We start from the raw sequence: 12,537 nt of genomic DNA on the forward strand, positions 1-12,537 counted from the left end.
AATAGGGAGAGCTTTCTATGTAAAAATGTAAAGGGAAGTAAGTTAATTAAATACCCTTTCTGAAAAATCTACTAAATTTAAGTACTTATCAAATAAGCCTTTTAATTGAATCGATTTGCCAACCTTCAGGATCATCAGCTAGAAGGAAGCTTATAAACTATAGATCAAATATTATAGGTGATCTTAAGTTTTCACTTCGCCCATCCCGTTAAAGAGAGAGAGAGAGAGAGAGAGAGAGAGAGAGGAAAGAGAAAAAGCTACTCTAGAGCTTTCAATAGGTAGAAATTTATTGATTCATCTTTTAGAAATTGAGATGGAGAGTTACAGAGAAGTCCCATGCTTTCTCTCTCTCTCTCTTCCTCTCTTTCTCTTTGTGTCTCTAATACATGTATGTATATTTTGTTGTATATTTGTATGTACGAAATATATTTGGCGTTCAATATTTTCTCGCCAAACAATCTGGCAAGCACAATTGCAATACAATTTGTTTGATATTCTCATAGCGTTCACCATCGAATTCCGGACTGCACAATTCATCCGCTTCGATCAGTTGAAGCATATCCATGTCCAGCTCATCGATAAGCAATTCACATTTGGCCGCATCGCTGGTTATCTCGAATGCCTCGAAATGTTGTTCAATTGCGGCAAACCATTGCACTGGCCTCTGTCGATTGAATGCCGGTGGACGAAATATTGCTAGACCAGCATCCTGATCGTCATCCTCATCCCGGCTTGGCAGCATATCGTGTCGCCCCAAATTGTTGCCCATTATCTCAGCTAGAAAGAAACACATGCGGCAAAAAATACAAAGAAAAAACAGAAGCCAAAGACGACGACGACGACGATGACTATGTGGACGACAAGGCTAAAGTACTCTTAATGTGGCTCTGAAGTGGGTCGGGGCTTATACAACTGTAACAACTGAAATCGAATATCGACAGATTACTTATCGATAATTAACTCTCCCTCTCTGTCGCTCTCTAGGGATGAGTTGTTGATTACCCAAAACTTTTTGATGGTGCTTGAATTCAATTAGTAATAGGACAAAAGTTTACAAACTCGTGGGCTTTTCTTTCTGAACCGATAGTTAAAGTGATTTATTCGATTCCAGTCATTCGATATGTTCAATCCAAAAGAAAATGAGAAAAATCTCACAAGGAGATGTTTCTTAACCCACAATCTATATATATTCTTGATCTACAGGAAAAGCTGAGTGGATATAGCCGCCTGTCTGGGTATACCAATATTTATCGAAGTCTGAGTAGGAAAATGCAATCATGTGTGGCAATCAATCAGTTGGCAGTTTGCAGTCTAGCCAAAGAGTTGAAGCCACCAGAGATATTGAAGTGATTCATTTGCCACACCCAACAACAAAAAGAGGTGTCACATTTCCCCACAATGGCCTTATTATATACACACAAATCATGGAATCGAACTCTTGGCCATTGGAGATATTAATGAAAAACTGTTGATGATTGCGATGCCTAAAAAGAAATATATAAAGGAGAACCAATTTTTCTTGCTTTTTCTTTCCAATTTGTATTGGAGTTTTAGTTTTTAATTGATTTGACATTGTTAAACACGATCACGAACTGCTAATAGGATGTGTGTCCATTCTCTTTGATTTGATAAGAACTTGTCTGATAAATTTTCTACTCTTCCTCAATCTTCTGCCTTCTGTTGTCTCCCATGCCGCCGTCCACCGTCCACCGTCCTTGCACAAAATGAAGTCCCGGCTTAACATTCATTTTTGTATGCGGTATTGTGCATACTTAGGACCAAATTTCTAGCATACATTGCTTGACATGCTCATAGTCCAAGTCGATTTCTGGATGCTGATCCAGGGCCTCATTCAACTGAAGTTTCAATGTGTCCGGCAACTGCTGATTCAGAAAGAGACGCAAATGGTAGCACTTCGTTTGCAAGGATACGATTCCCACAGCGGCATAACGTTGCTCCAACAGATCGAACCACACTTCCAATGGCTGAAACACTGACGGAGCCTGGACAATACCCAAAATGCCATGGCTGTTGTTTGCTGGCTGCGCTGCTAAATTGATAACCATTTTGTGTTTTTTTGTTCCAAAGAAGAAAAAAAAGAAGGAAAAAAATATATTTTGTCGGAAAATCTAAGAGAGTACCGAAACACAATAACAACTATGAAATATGAAGATAAACAAAACACAAAAACTAAATGAATAATTTGCTTTCTTTTTTTTCGAGTTCTACTTTTTCTGAGAGTAATTTATGAATGAGAATAAAGTTGACTTTTTTCGTTCTCTTTATGGGTATTTGGAAATTGTATCTGTAGACCGATCGAATGACAAGGAATTTGAGTTTAAAGACTGTTGCCTACTGAAGTTTACAATCGATTTTCGCATGTTGATCCAAAACACAAGGTCTGCTTGATCGAGAACGAAATCCATTTAGTTAGATGCTAACAGGAAATCCTTTATCTTTTCTTACTCGTCTCTTAGTCGATGGATAGTCGCGTGTGTTGGGGTTATATGTAAGTGTTCAAGTAAGAGATTGCATGCAACTCGCGATGTCCAGGTGCAAGGAACAGCAAAAGAAATGAAAGGACTTGCAGCTGCTTAGTTGCATGTTCTCACATATACACAAATACATAAAAAGGTCTTGCCTTTAAAGCAATGTGAGATAAGTTTTTAAACCCATGGCTAATATACATAGATGGACAATGGTATCCACTAATTTAATCCCATTTCGGTTTTCCTTATTAATAACTGTGATTTTCATGAAAAATATCTTACTCGGCGAGAATTCGATCTAGGTTTCTTTCCCTGTTCAATCAACTAAAGTGGAAAGTCTTGTAAATATTTCAAGGTATTCATAGTTTAACTGGCAGATACTAAACAGATTATTGATGGATGTTTCGTAATTAACTATGAGTCATATAACACTTCTGTTGTAAGTTAGATCCTCGATTGGCTCACAATTACGAGAATTTAATTGACAGCAATTGTTAAGGTTTTGATTGAAATACATCCATGTTGGATATTGCACATTTGTGTTATCCCTTTTAAGCCCGAGACCCAAAATGGAGTACGCATTCCTTTCTCAACGAAGCATAATTATTATCTGTGCAGCCGCACAAGTTCCTATTATGGTATGGGCCGGTTGTTGGCTGGCATTTATTGGCTTCGGCAACAGTTGACCCCCTCCATCCAACCCATTTGATCCCATTCCATTATCAGGAGAGGGAAGCTCAAGAGTTGCTGCATGGAAACAAAGTTTGCCCGGTTTTTTGTTAGCCAACAAGAGAAGCCACAAATGAACTACAAAAACCGGGAAAACTGTTTCAAGGAATCAGAGAGAGAGAGAGAGAGAGAGAAAGAGAAAGAGAGATGAGGGTGTCGATATGTGAACATACATATACACCAAATCTGTAGTCATCCCCCCCACTTGTCTCGTTCCATCTTCTGGCCATCAATAAATGGCCATGGCAATGGCAGTGGCCATGGAGTTGAGTTTGGGGTTTGACTTCATGCTGGTTCAATAATAAAAATCACTTTTATTGCTCAATATATTCTAATTACAGTAATTTTCACGTAAATGTAACAAAAACTTGACTAATTTGAGGTGGACGAGGCAAACGAAACTATCTAAAATGGACCCAAGGACCAAGGTACCCATGAAATTCCTTTCTTGGTGTTAATTCATGAGAGCTGATAAAGTGTAATTATTCTATGAATATCGAAAAAGTCGTCTGCCACTACCGCCGACATCATCGTCATCATCATCAGCATCATCATTGTCATTATCATCATCATCAACATCAGCTTAGTCAGTCGTTGCCTGGGCATTGTGATTTTATGGTAATTTGCCTGTAATGAAAACTAATGGCAATTGATTGTACGACGTGTTCAAGCAAATGATGACCCTTTCGGTCAAGTCTATGAAAGTCTTACAGTTTCTCCAACTCTCTCAACATACAGACGCACACATACAGCCACCCTTAGACACACACACACACACACACTCAAATGGAATGGAAAATGTCCGCTGACTATGTAAACATCGAGTCTGACACCTGATAATGGTTATATATTGTAGTTTTGCCTGGAACATGCGATTGAGTTTGGGTTTACATTTCTTGATTTACTTTGAATTGATGACATCGCTTGATGACACTCACTCTTTCACTCATTCAATCATTCAATATGTTTATCCAAGATTCAAACTTTGTTTGGGTTAAGTTACATTCAGATAATACTTTTGGCTAATTAGGCAGTTTTGAAATACTAGAGACGCTCATTTATAAATAAGTTGGCTTCTACATTTCAGTCGGAGATAATCAAACTTTCGGAGGTTCAGTTTGTTTGAAATACATAATGCTGAGATGAAGTTTAGAAAATAAAATCACTGCCCCAAGTTTGGTGTTATCCAGTCATGACACTCATCGAGCATCTGTGTTTTGTGGTGAACACGCTGCTTATGGTCAAGAAACCCGAAAAATTAACTTTGATGAGCCTTTTCGGTTCATAAAAACGCAGATTCCAAAATATATGTTAACGTTTATGAGAGGCCAAAAAAGAAAAGGAGTGAGAGTATCAAGAGTGTTGTAGGTTAAGTACTCCTAAATAAAATGGATGGTTATAGTAGGGGAAGTGTGTTTGGTAGGGAATCTGTGCCTGATTGTGTGTGTGTGTATGTTTGTGTTTCTGTGTGTGATGCTGGCAAGAAGTGAATGTCAATAGCCAAAAACAGCTGTCAAAACACCAGACGCTTCTCAGATGGTAATGTAATTTGACATTAAACCGATGGGCATAAACTGAAAGTCAGGGTTCAGGTCAAGAGCCAACAGCTCTCTCCGTGTCTGTCTCTCTCGCTCTCTCTCTCTCATTGTCTCTTTCCCTCTGGCTGCTCTAATGCAACTTAATCGATTGGCATTGTGGCATGTTGAGCATTTTCTAGGTAATCGACTTTGATGGCCACGACAAACCGAGTCGAGAGTCGTATGGGAACAGGCCTGGACAGGACAGGATACACGCACACAAGCACACACTTTCACACACACTGATGCAGGATTTAATGAGCAGGCAATGTCCATGGCAACTGACATGAAAGAACTCATAAATTGTTTGCGACTTTAGCTACTATATAGCAACTTTTTATGAAATGAAATAATGCCTGGCAACAAGCTCCGCTCTGCTCCGTTTCGACCAACGGTCCAACCGACCATTAAAAATCCAACACTGACTGCACTTAGGCTGGCATTGGTTTTTGTTTTTGCTTGCTTATAAAAATTGAATAGAGCGTACACAGCCCAGCCCCCAATGTATACATACATATACATATATTGTACATACTCTTGTAATAATAATAATAATAATAATATTAATAATGGCTTTGTGACCTGACCATATCCAGCATTCAATATACATATAGAAGAACTCATCTCGGCCATTCGTTGCTTAATGTATGCACTTAAATCTATAATATAAGAATGAATGTATAAAATGTTGCATATAAATTAAAAGCACTTCATAAACCTTTAGGGTGGACCCAAGTCACCTCTAACAAAGTTCCTTGCAGGTGACCCTGATACTAAGTGTAGCTAGGAGGATAGTTCATCTTCTGGCAGTTGGTTTGATATTCGATGGATTCGATAGGCTTGGACATATCAAATCTAGTGCAAAGTAGATCAATCGCTGACAACTTTTGGTCCAGTCTAAACATTGGATATCAATAAGTGTCTAGATTGTGAGAGAGGTAAACAAAAAATTGCATTAAAATAATGTTGTAGAAGCATAAAGTTGCGTTTACAAATTCATTTTTGTCTACATGTATGTATGTATGTGTGTGTGAGCTAAATGAAAGCTGGGAAAATTGAGTTTATATTTTATAGTCCGCGCCCACATTAAATTACTGAACAGCACAGGACAGAACAGAAGAGATAACATTTGCCAATGACACTTTGATGATGTTGTCAGAAGGCTGAAAGAAACATCATGCCCTATCTTCCCTGTCTATCTCTCTCACTCTCTTCCTCTGTGTCTCACATTCTCTGACTCTCGCTGTCTCCATCAGATTCTCGATTTTCTCTCTGTGTGGGCCTCTTACACACTGTTCTTTTGATGATGATGGAAACTGCAGGCATTATTACACAGTTGGAGTTCGATTTGCGGTTTGTCAGCTCAACTGAAAATGATAGAGAGAGAGAGAGAGGATAGTGAAAGGAAAGCATGGCTACAGCTTCCTGTCTCTGATGTGTGTGTGTTTTGTGTGTGGTACACAAAAACTTAACAAGCTGGTCGGGCAGGCAAATAGATAAACTGGCACCGCATAGTTACGGCAATTTGACTCCGTATATGGACAAGCTGCAGGTCAAATCTATAGAATGCTCGTCTAGATGAGACCACCAGAGTCATACACACACACACACACACACACACACACACAGACACACTTATTTGTATATAGCATAGTAAAATGCCAAGCGTTTTAGATTTACAAAACATTTTATTCAGTCAACGGCTTCAGGTTGACCAGAGTCTGTATTTGTGGCGTGGCCAACAGTTGGAGCCATCGGTTGGTTCTCCACATTCTCGATTTCTTCATGTTCTCCATGTCCTCCAGCAATGTCCATCAGTGGTCCATTGTCTGTGTCGCGCATACATAATGAACCCAAGGTAAGCTGGAAGCTCTCTTACTCTTTCTGTCTCACTCTCACTCTCTTACCATGGTTGATTGTGTCATTGCATTCACCTGACCTGCACCCACCTGCACTCACCTGTACGCTGCTATTGATTGGCTGCATTGAAAGAAGCGCAATTAGCACTTCGATTGTGTTCATTTGACGCGATTTGCATCAAATTAATGTCTTCATCCAGTGCACACACACAAATACCCATCCCCTCTCCTCACTCCCACAATCAAATAGACTAAACAAGACTAACCTCCCAATGCTAAACAACGACCAATAGCCAATCATATGTAAATTGAGTAACTTATTTAGTTTACAAATGTTTATTGAATTTATAATCCCATTGCAGTTGACTTTAAGTAAAATTTGTATTAGTTTTCAAGAAGCAAAGAATATTGTAAGCTTCTCGATCGAACTTGAAGTAGTCGGAGGGAATTAGGCGATTGTTTATGACTTGATGTGAAGGTTTTTTTTAAGCCGCAGTCAAAACAATCAACTGTTGCATTATGAGACTCAGATATCACATTTCAATTAGGGACACTTGCAGAGCCTACTCTCCAGGCATTGGGTGAGGATAATCTAAACGTTGGCTTGGACACTTTGGTTCTTTGTTTTTTTTTTTTCTCTCTCGTTCTTTTTATTGTTTGTGTCTAGCGTTTCTTTTATTTATTTATTTTCTTTGGCTTTCTTTTGGGACGCTTGGGTTTTGGGTTTTGGTTTTTCCTTTTTGCTGTGGCTCTGCTGTTGCTTTTGCTTTGCCGTGCCGTGCTATGCCGTGCCGTGCCGTGCCATGCCTTGTCTTTTCTTCTTTTCCTTTCATTTGCCTTCAATGCAATTATACTGGATAAATATCTTCTTCCGTTTTAGCTGTAATTACAAAAGTTTAATTGAGTTTTCTCGGCTCGTTGTGTGCTGGCTGGCTGGATGGCTGGCTGGCTGCTTGTTGCTGTTGTCGCTGTTTTGGGGAAGTTTGTCCCCTTGGCTTCAGGATTCTGGATTCTGTGTGAAAGTCGTCCTGACATTGTCGTCCTAGCTGCTACTGCCTCTTCTTCACTTGCTCCTCCTGTTTGCATTTGCCACTGCTGTTGACGTTATTTTTTGCTCTGTGTTTTTTCTTTTCTTTTTGTCTTTTATTCTTCATCTGGTCGCCGCCGCAAAACTCCCTATTTTCTGTCGTTGGCTTTAATACCCTATAACTGGGTATTCCGCGAAAGGTATAACTTCTTGCTTAATATGTATCAGGTAGGAATATCATTCACCTGTTGATTTTGGCCAAAGAAAGAAGCAACAAATCAGTTTACTTAAGAATAGTCTCATTTAGTGTATTTTATCCTTAGTAAAGTGTAAAGGATATTTGTAAGTCGATACCACGAGCTCAATGCTGTTGATTTCTTTTAATTTTTTGTATACTTTTTATTGTTGATGTTGCAAAAAGAGTTTGCTGTCAGGCGGCTGTCTATCTCTTCAGCCACGTGATTGTTTCTTCTTTCTAGCCGCTGGGCCTGGCAAAACACTTTAAGAAAGAGACAGAGCGAACAGAACGAGAAAGAGTGAGGAGGGATAGATATGCTTATAATAAAAAAGTGATTAAAAAACTTAAAATTTATGTTGCAGAAAGCTTGACTTAAAGCATTTACCATATGTCAAGGCAAGTAAGTCTATTTATTTATAGTAATAAATAGCAAAAGTGTTGACAAATATTGGAGACAGACAGCCAACGACATACAAAGAGGGTAAGTGTGGGTGATGGGGGCGAATGTCATGCGGGGGGTGGGATGAGGGAGGCGAGACTCTGGTTAATTTATTCATTGCAAATTTACATTCTCATGTTTGCAAATTTAAAAACTGCACACACGCATACTAAGAGATAGTGAGACAGAGAAAAAGTGCCAAAGATAGAGACGGAGAGAGAGTGAGAATAAGAGCGAGAGAGAGAGAAAGTTTATTCAAAGCAGACTTTTCTCACAGTAATATGTAAATCGGATTTCTAGAGTCGCACTTACAGGGACACACAGACAGACAGAGAGCGAGCAGTTTGCTCAGAACAACCACATCCGCATACATATCCGCATCAGTTCCCGATCCGGATCCGCGTCAGCGCCCACCAATAGCATTGCATTCGGTTATTTTTCCTTTGGGCGGATAAAATCCCCTCAAATATTTGCATATCATAGACACGAATATGTGGGCAGCTAGAGGAAGATAGACAGAGAAAGAGGCACGGAAAAAGCTTGTGTGTGCGAAAGATAGGCGAAGGAGGTAGGCCAATATGTTGAGTCTTAAAACGGTTAAGATTATATTTCCATGAAGCTGGCATATGACCTCCATATAGGCTTATTGTCGCCAGCCACGTTTACCACATCGGGGTCAACAATGGCACTGTGCAACAGAATAGACGTCGGGGTCACCATTTATTGTTTTAATCTCTCTCTACTCCCAGCCTGATGTCATTGGATCAGCAGTTTTGTCTCAAGTTTAACTTTGAGTCTATTTTCCATTTCCAACCATGAATTCCTTTCTGTATTGGCAAGTGGGAAATTCTTTGCGTCGGGGTCACCAAAGTTATTACTTTGTCTTATGATTCAGTAAGCGTAGCCAAAGTTTTCATTTACCATCCCGTGTTGCAAATACAATGCACGTCTTCAAGAAGAAGACAAAAAAAAGAAAACACACGTATAATAATAATATCATAATATAATCATAATAAATAGAAAAGTAAGAGAAATAACTACTGTGCTGTCACTTTGCATCACAGAATGTTCCGTCGCTGTCGAAGATGCTTCTTCTGAGTGATTGGAAGCTGAGGTGTTGGCATTCAAAAGGACTCCAATGGGGGAATGCAGGTAGGAAGTGGGTATGTTTGAGCCATATATTGCGATTGAGCTGTCCTCTACTGTGTCCTGTCCCTGTCCTGTCCTGTCCAAATGCGTCTTTTAATGTAATCTCTTACGGATTTGTTTTGACAGCCGCACACACTCCTTTTTGCGTTTTCTTTCTTCGCATTCTCAATTTCTTTTCTTGGCTACTTTTTTCTTCTTTTCCCTTCAGATTGCTTTCGTTTCGTTTCGTGTTTTTTGTTTTTCAATGCATATGAAATGGGTGTGGATAAGTGTGGATATGTAAGGGATGAGAGATGAGCCCAGCTTCGGTAGTCTTTTGTGGGTGAGTGTTTGGGTTTCATCATAAATATTCGATTACTCAAGCGCATGTAATTTATTATATTATATTTGTGATATAAACAAAACAAACAACACAAAAAGAAAAAGGAAAAAAGATTTTTTACTAAAGCCATTCAGTGTATGGGACAGAATGTTAGTTTGAGAAATATACAAAATAAAATACAACATTGTACATTAAAGTTGGGACTCGGTTTTTGGCTTAATTTTTAGTCAATTTTACGTTGGATGGCATCTTTATACATAAATTGTTGTTAGTTCTTACTTTGCCTTGATCTTGATGTCTCTAGTTTGCTTCTCGTTCGGAATTTTTCACTCCTTCTTCTTCATTTTCTCACCTTCCCGTTTACAGTGAGAAGAGACACAAACAAGAGCTGGAGCAAAATACTTAGAATGGAATGATAAATATTTAAAACAAAAGACAAATATCCTTTCAAACATTAGCCACTCTTGTAAATTTGATGGCAAAATATTTGCAAATAGTAAATAAAAATTGCAGATGCAAACTGATTGATCCATTATTATTGTCTAGCCTCGATTGGTTGCCATGACTGCTTGCTTCTTGTCCTGTCTCGAAGTTTGCTGAAAGCCGACAAAGCTGCTTAGATGTCATCAGTATCCCCCACTCTACTTAATACCCTCTTGTCAAACGGGGTATATTCATTTCGACCGACAATGAAATAGACCTGACATATTATCTAAATTTTAAGGAAAATCACTTTCAATTAAACATAATTTTTATGTTATAGTTTCAATTATATCATTTACTCTAAGTATTTGAGCAATGCAAAAAACCCTCTTTGATTTTAGTCGGGCATCTTTTTGGGTTGTCTTTTTTTTCTTTTTGGCTGGTCCGTCTTGAGCTGACATTTCAACTGCCAATTTGAAGGGCCTTTGTCATGCAAAAAGAGATGCAGCAACCACAACAACAATGACTAAACTAAAGAAAGACAACTGCACAGACAACTGGGTGGTGCAGGATGGTGGTGCTGTTGCTGCTTCACACAAAGGCCACTCACTATGTATAAATTGTAAAACTATTTTCAATAACAGCACACAACAAGGCTTTGGAGTAGGAGTAGGAGTAGAAGGAGCACCATGAGCACCATGAGAAAATTTGCTTGCTCTCTCTCTGACACTCTCTGTCTCTGACTCTGATTATTTGGCTTTTTCCTCACCTGGCCAAGAGAAGGAAGACAGAGTTTAGCCTGGTCTGGCCTGGGCAATTGCCAGAGTTATGGCGGAGTCTCTCTCTCTCTTTCTCTGTCCCTTGTTCTATCATTTTCAACAAATGGTTTTTACTCTTCCACACGCCACTTACCTTCCTTCCTTCCTTCCGTCCTTTTGTTGTTTCGTCCTTCTGGCCTATTCTACTTTCTATCTTTTTCGACTTTGGGCAACATCTTGAAAGTACTTTTCGGGGGGAGGTTTGTGGGTTTGCGTTGAGGGCAAAGTGCATGCAAAAAAGGTAAGAAGGACTAACAAACTTTTTTTTTTCTTCTATATGTTTTGTCTTTTCGTAATTTAGCATATTTCTGCAGCATTTTGTTGTTCTCTGCCGTGTTTCATGTTTTGCTTTACCGTTTTGCGGTGTGCAAAATGCAAATTGCTTGGCATGCATATTTTCTATATAGTATATAGTAGGTATATATGTAGGTACTTAAACCTATGTATCTATGGCTATGTGCTGTCTGTGTGATTTATTTTTGTCATTTGATAAGTAAGTTTGGTCCAAGGATCTATCAAAAATCTGAATTATTTAGACAGTTCGGTCCAAAATTTAGCCTGAGGCGAAACGTAAAGTCGCTCGTGTAATTCCTTCTCGATGATTGCTTATTTAACTCAAACGAAAGCCGTTCAAGCAAGCAACCATCCAACCAACTGAACCCTCAACTCCTCCTCCCATCGGGCAACATTACAAATAAATAGTGGAAATATCGTACGCCATTCGCCGTTGTCGGTTTTGATGTTTGTATTTTGTCTTTTGGTCGTGCCGTCGTCGTCCAGATGTTTTGATTCACTTTTAATTCATTTCACCCGAACTGAAACTCCAACTCCGGCCCATGCCTTCTCAAGTCTTGACTGTTATTGGCGTAGAAAGTGGTTGTTGTTGTTGTTGCTATTGCTATTAAGACAAACGCCTCCAAGAATAATCGAGACTAAAACGGAGCAAAACAAGAATTGGGTTGCCAGTTTGTGTCCGCTTCCTTGGGCTTCTCAGTTCCCAGTTGAATGTGGACAACAACAGGAACAAGAGAAGTGACATGGGAACGAGGACGTAGACGTGGACGTGGACGACGACGACGATGATGCAGCCAACCAGCCGGCAATAAAAATATGATTGTATTTTCGCTTGAGTTATTTTCATTTCTCGATGATGTCGAGGACCCTTGCCAACGAGAAACAGTGAGAAGGAGATGGCTGGAGTAGGCGACCGCAACTTTTACCCCAATTCCTTCTCAGTTGGCATTTCCTTCCGCATACCTTCCCTTACACACACTCTCACAGAGAAAGAGAAAGAGAGAGAGAGACGACTGAGAGCGTCCTTCCTTCTTCAATGCTGACCCATTGCATGGTTAAATCAACCGACCATTGGCCCCAAAATGTTGTTTTTGTTTCTCATCCTTTGCTCTACCTCCCACTTTCTTTAAGCTTGCTGTTTTGTTTTTGTTTGCAGCCGCCCACATAAACACA

The 12,537-nt window shown here is 39.4% G+C and overlaps 1 long non-coding RNA gene across 1 annotated transcript in view; it reads left to right on the forward strand.

Moving 5' to 3' along the window:
• LOC137581815 (uncharacterized) overlaps positions 1 to 12,537 on the forward strand; it is a 176,959-nt gene that overhangs the window by 6,007 nt on the left and 158,415 nt on the right. The gene's annotated exons all lie outside the window — the stretch shown is intronic.

Source organism: Drosophila tropicalis, unplaced genomic scaffold (genome assembly GCF_018151085.1).
Source record: "Drosophila tropicalis isolate 14030-0801.00 unplaced genomic scaffold, ASM1815108v1 contig_158, whole genome shotgun sequence".
NCBI classification, from domain to species: Eukaryota; Metazoa; Arthropoda; class Insecta; order Diptera; family Drosophilidae; genus Drosophila; species Drosophila tropicalis.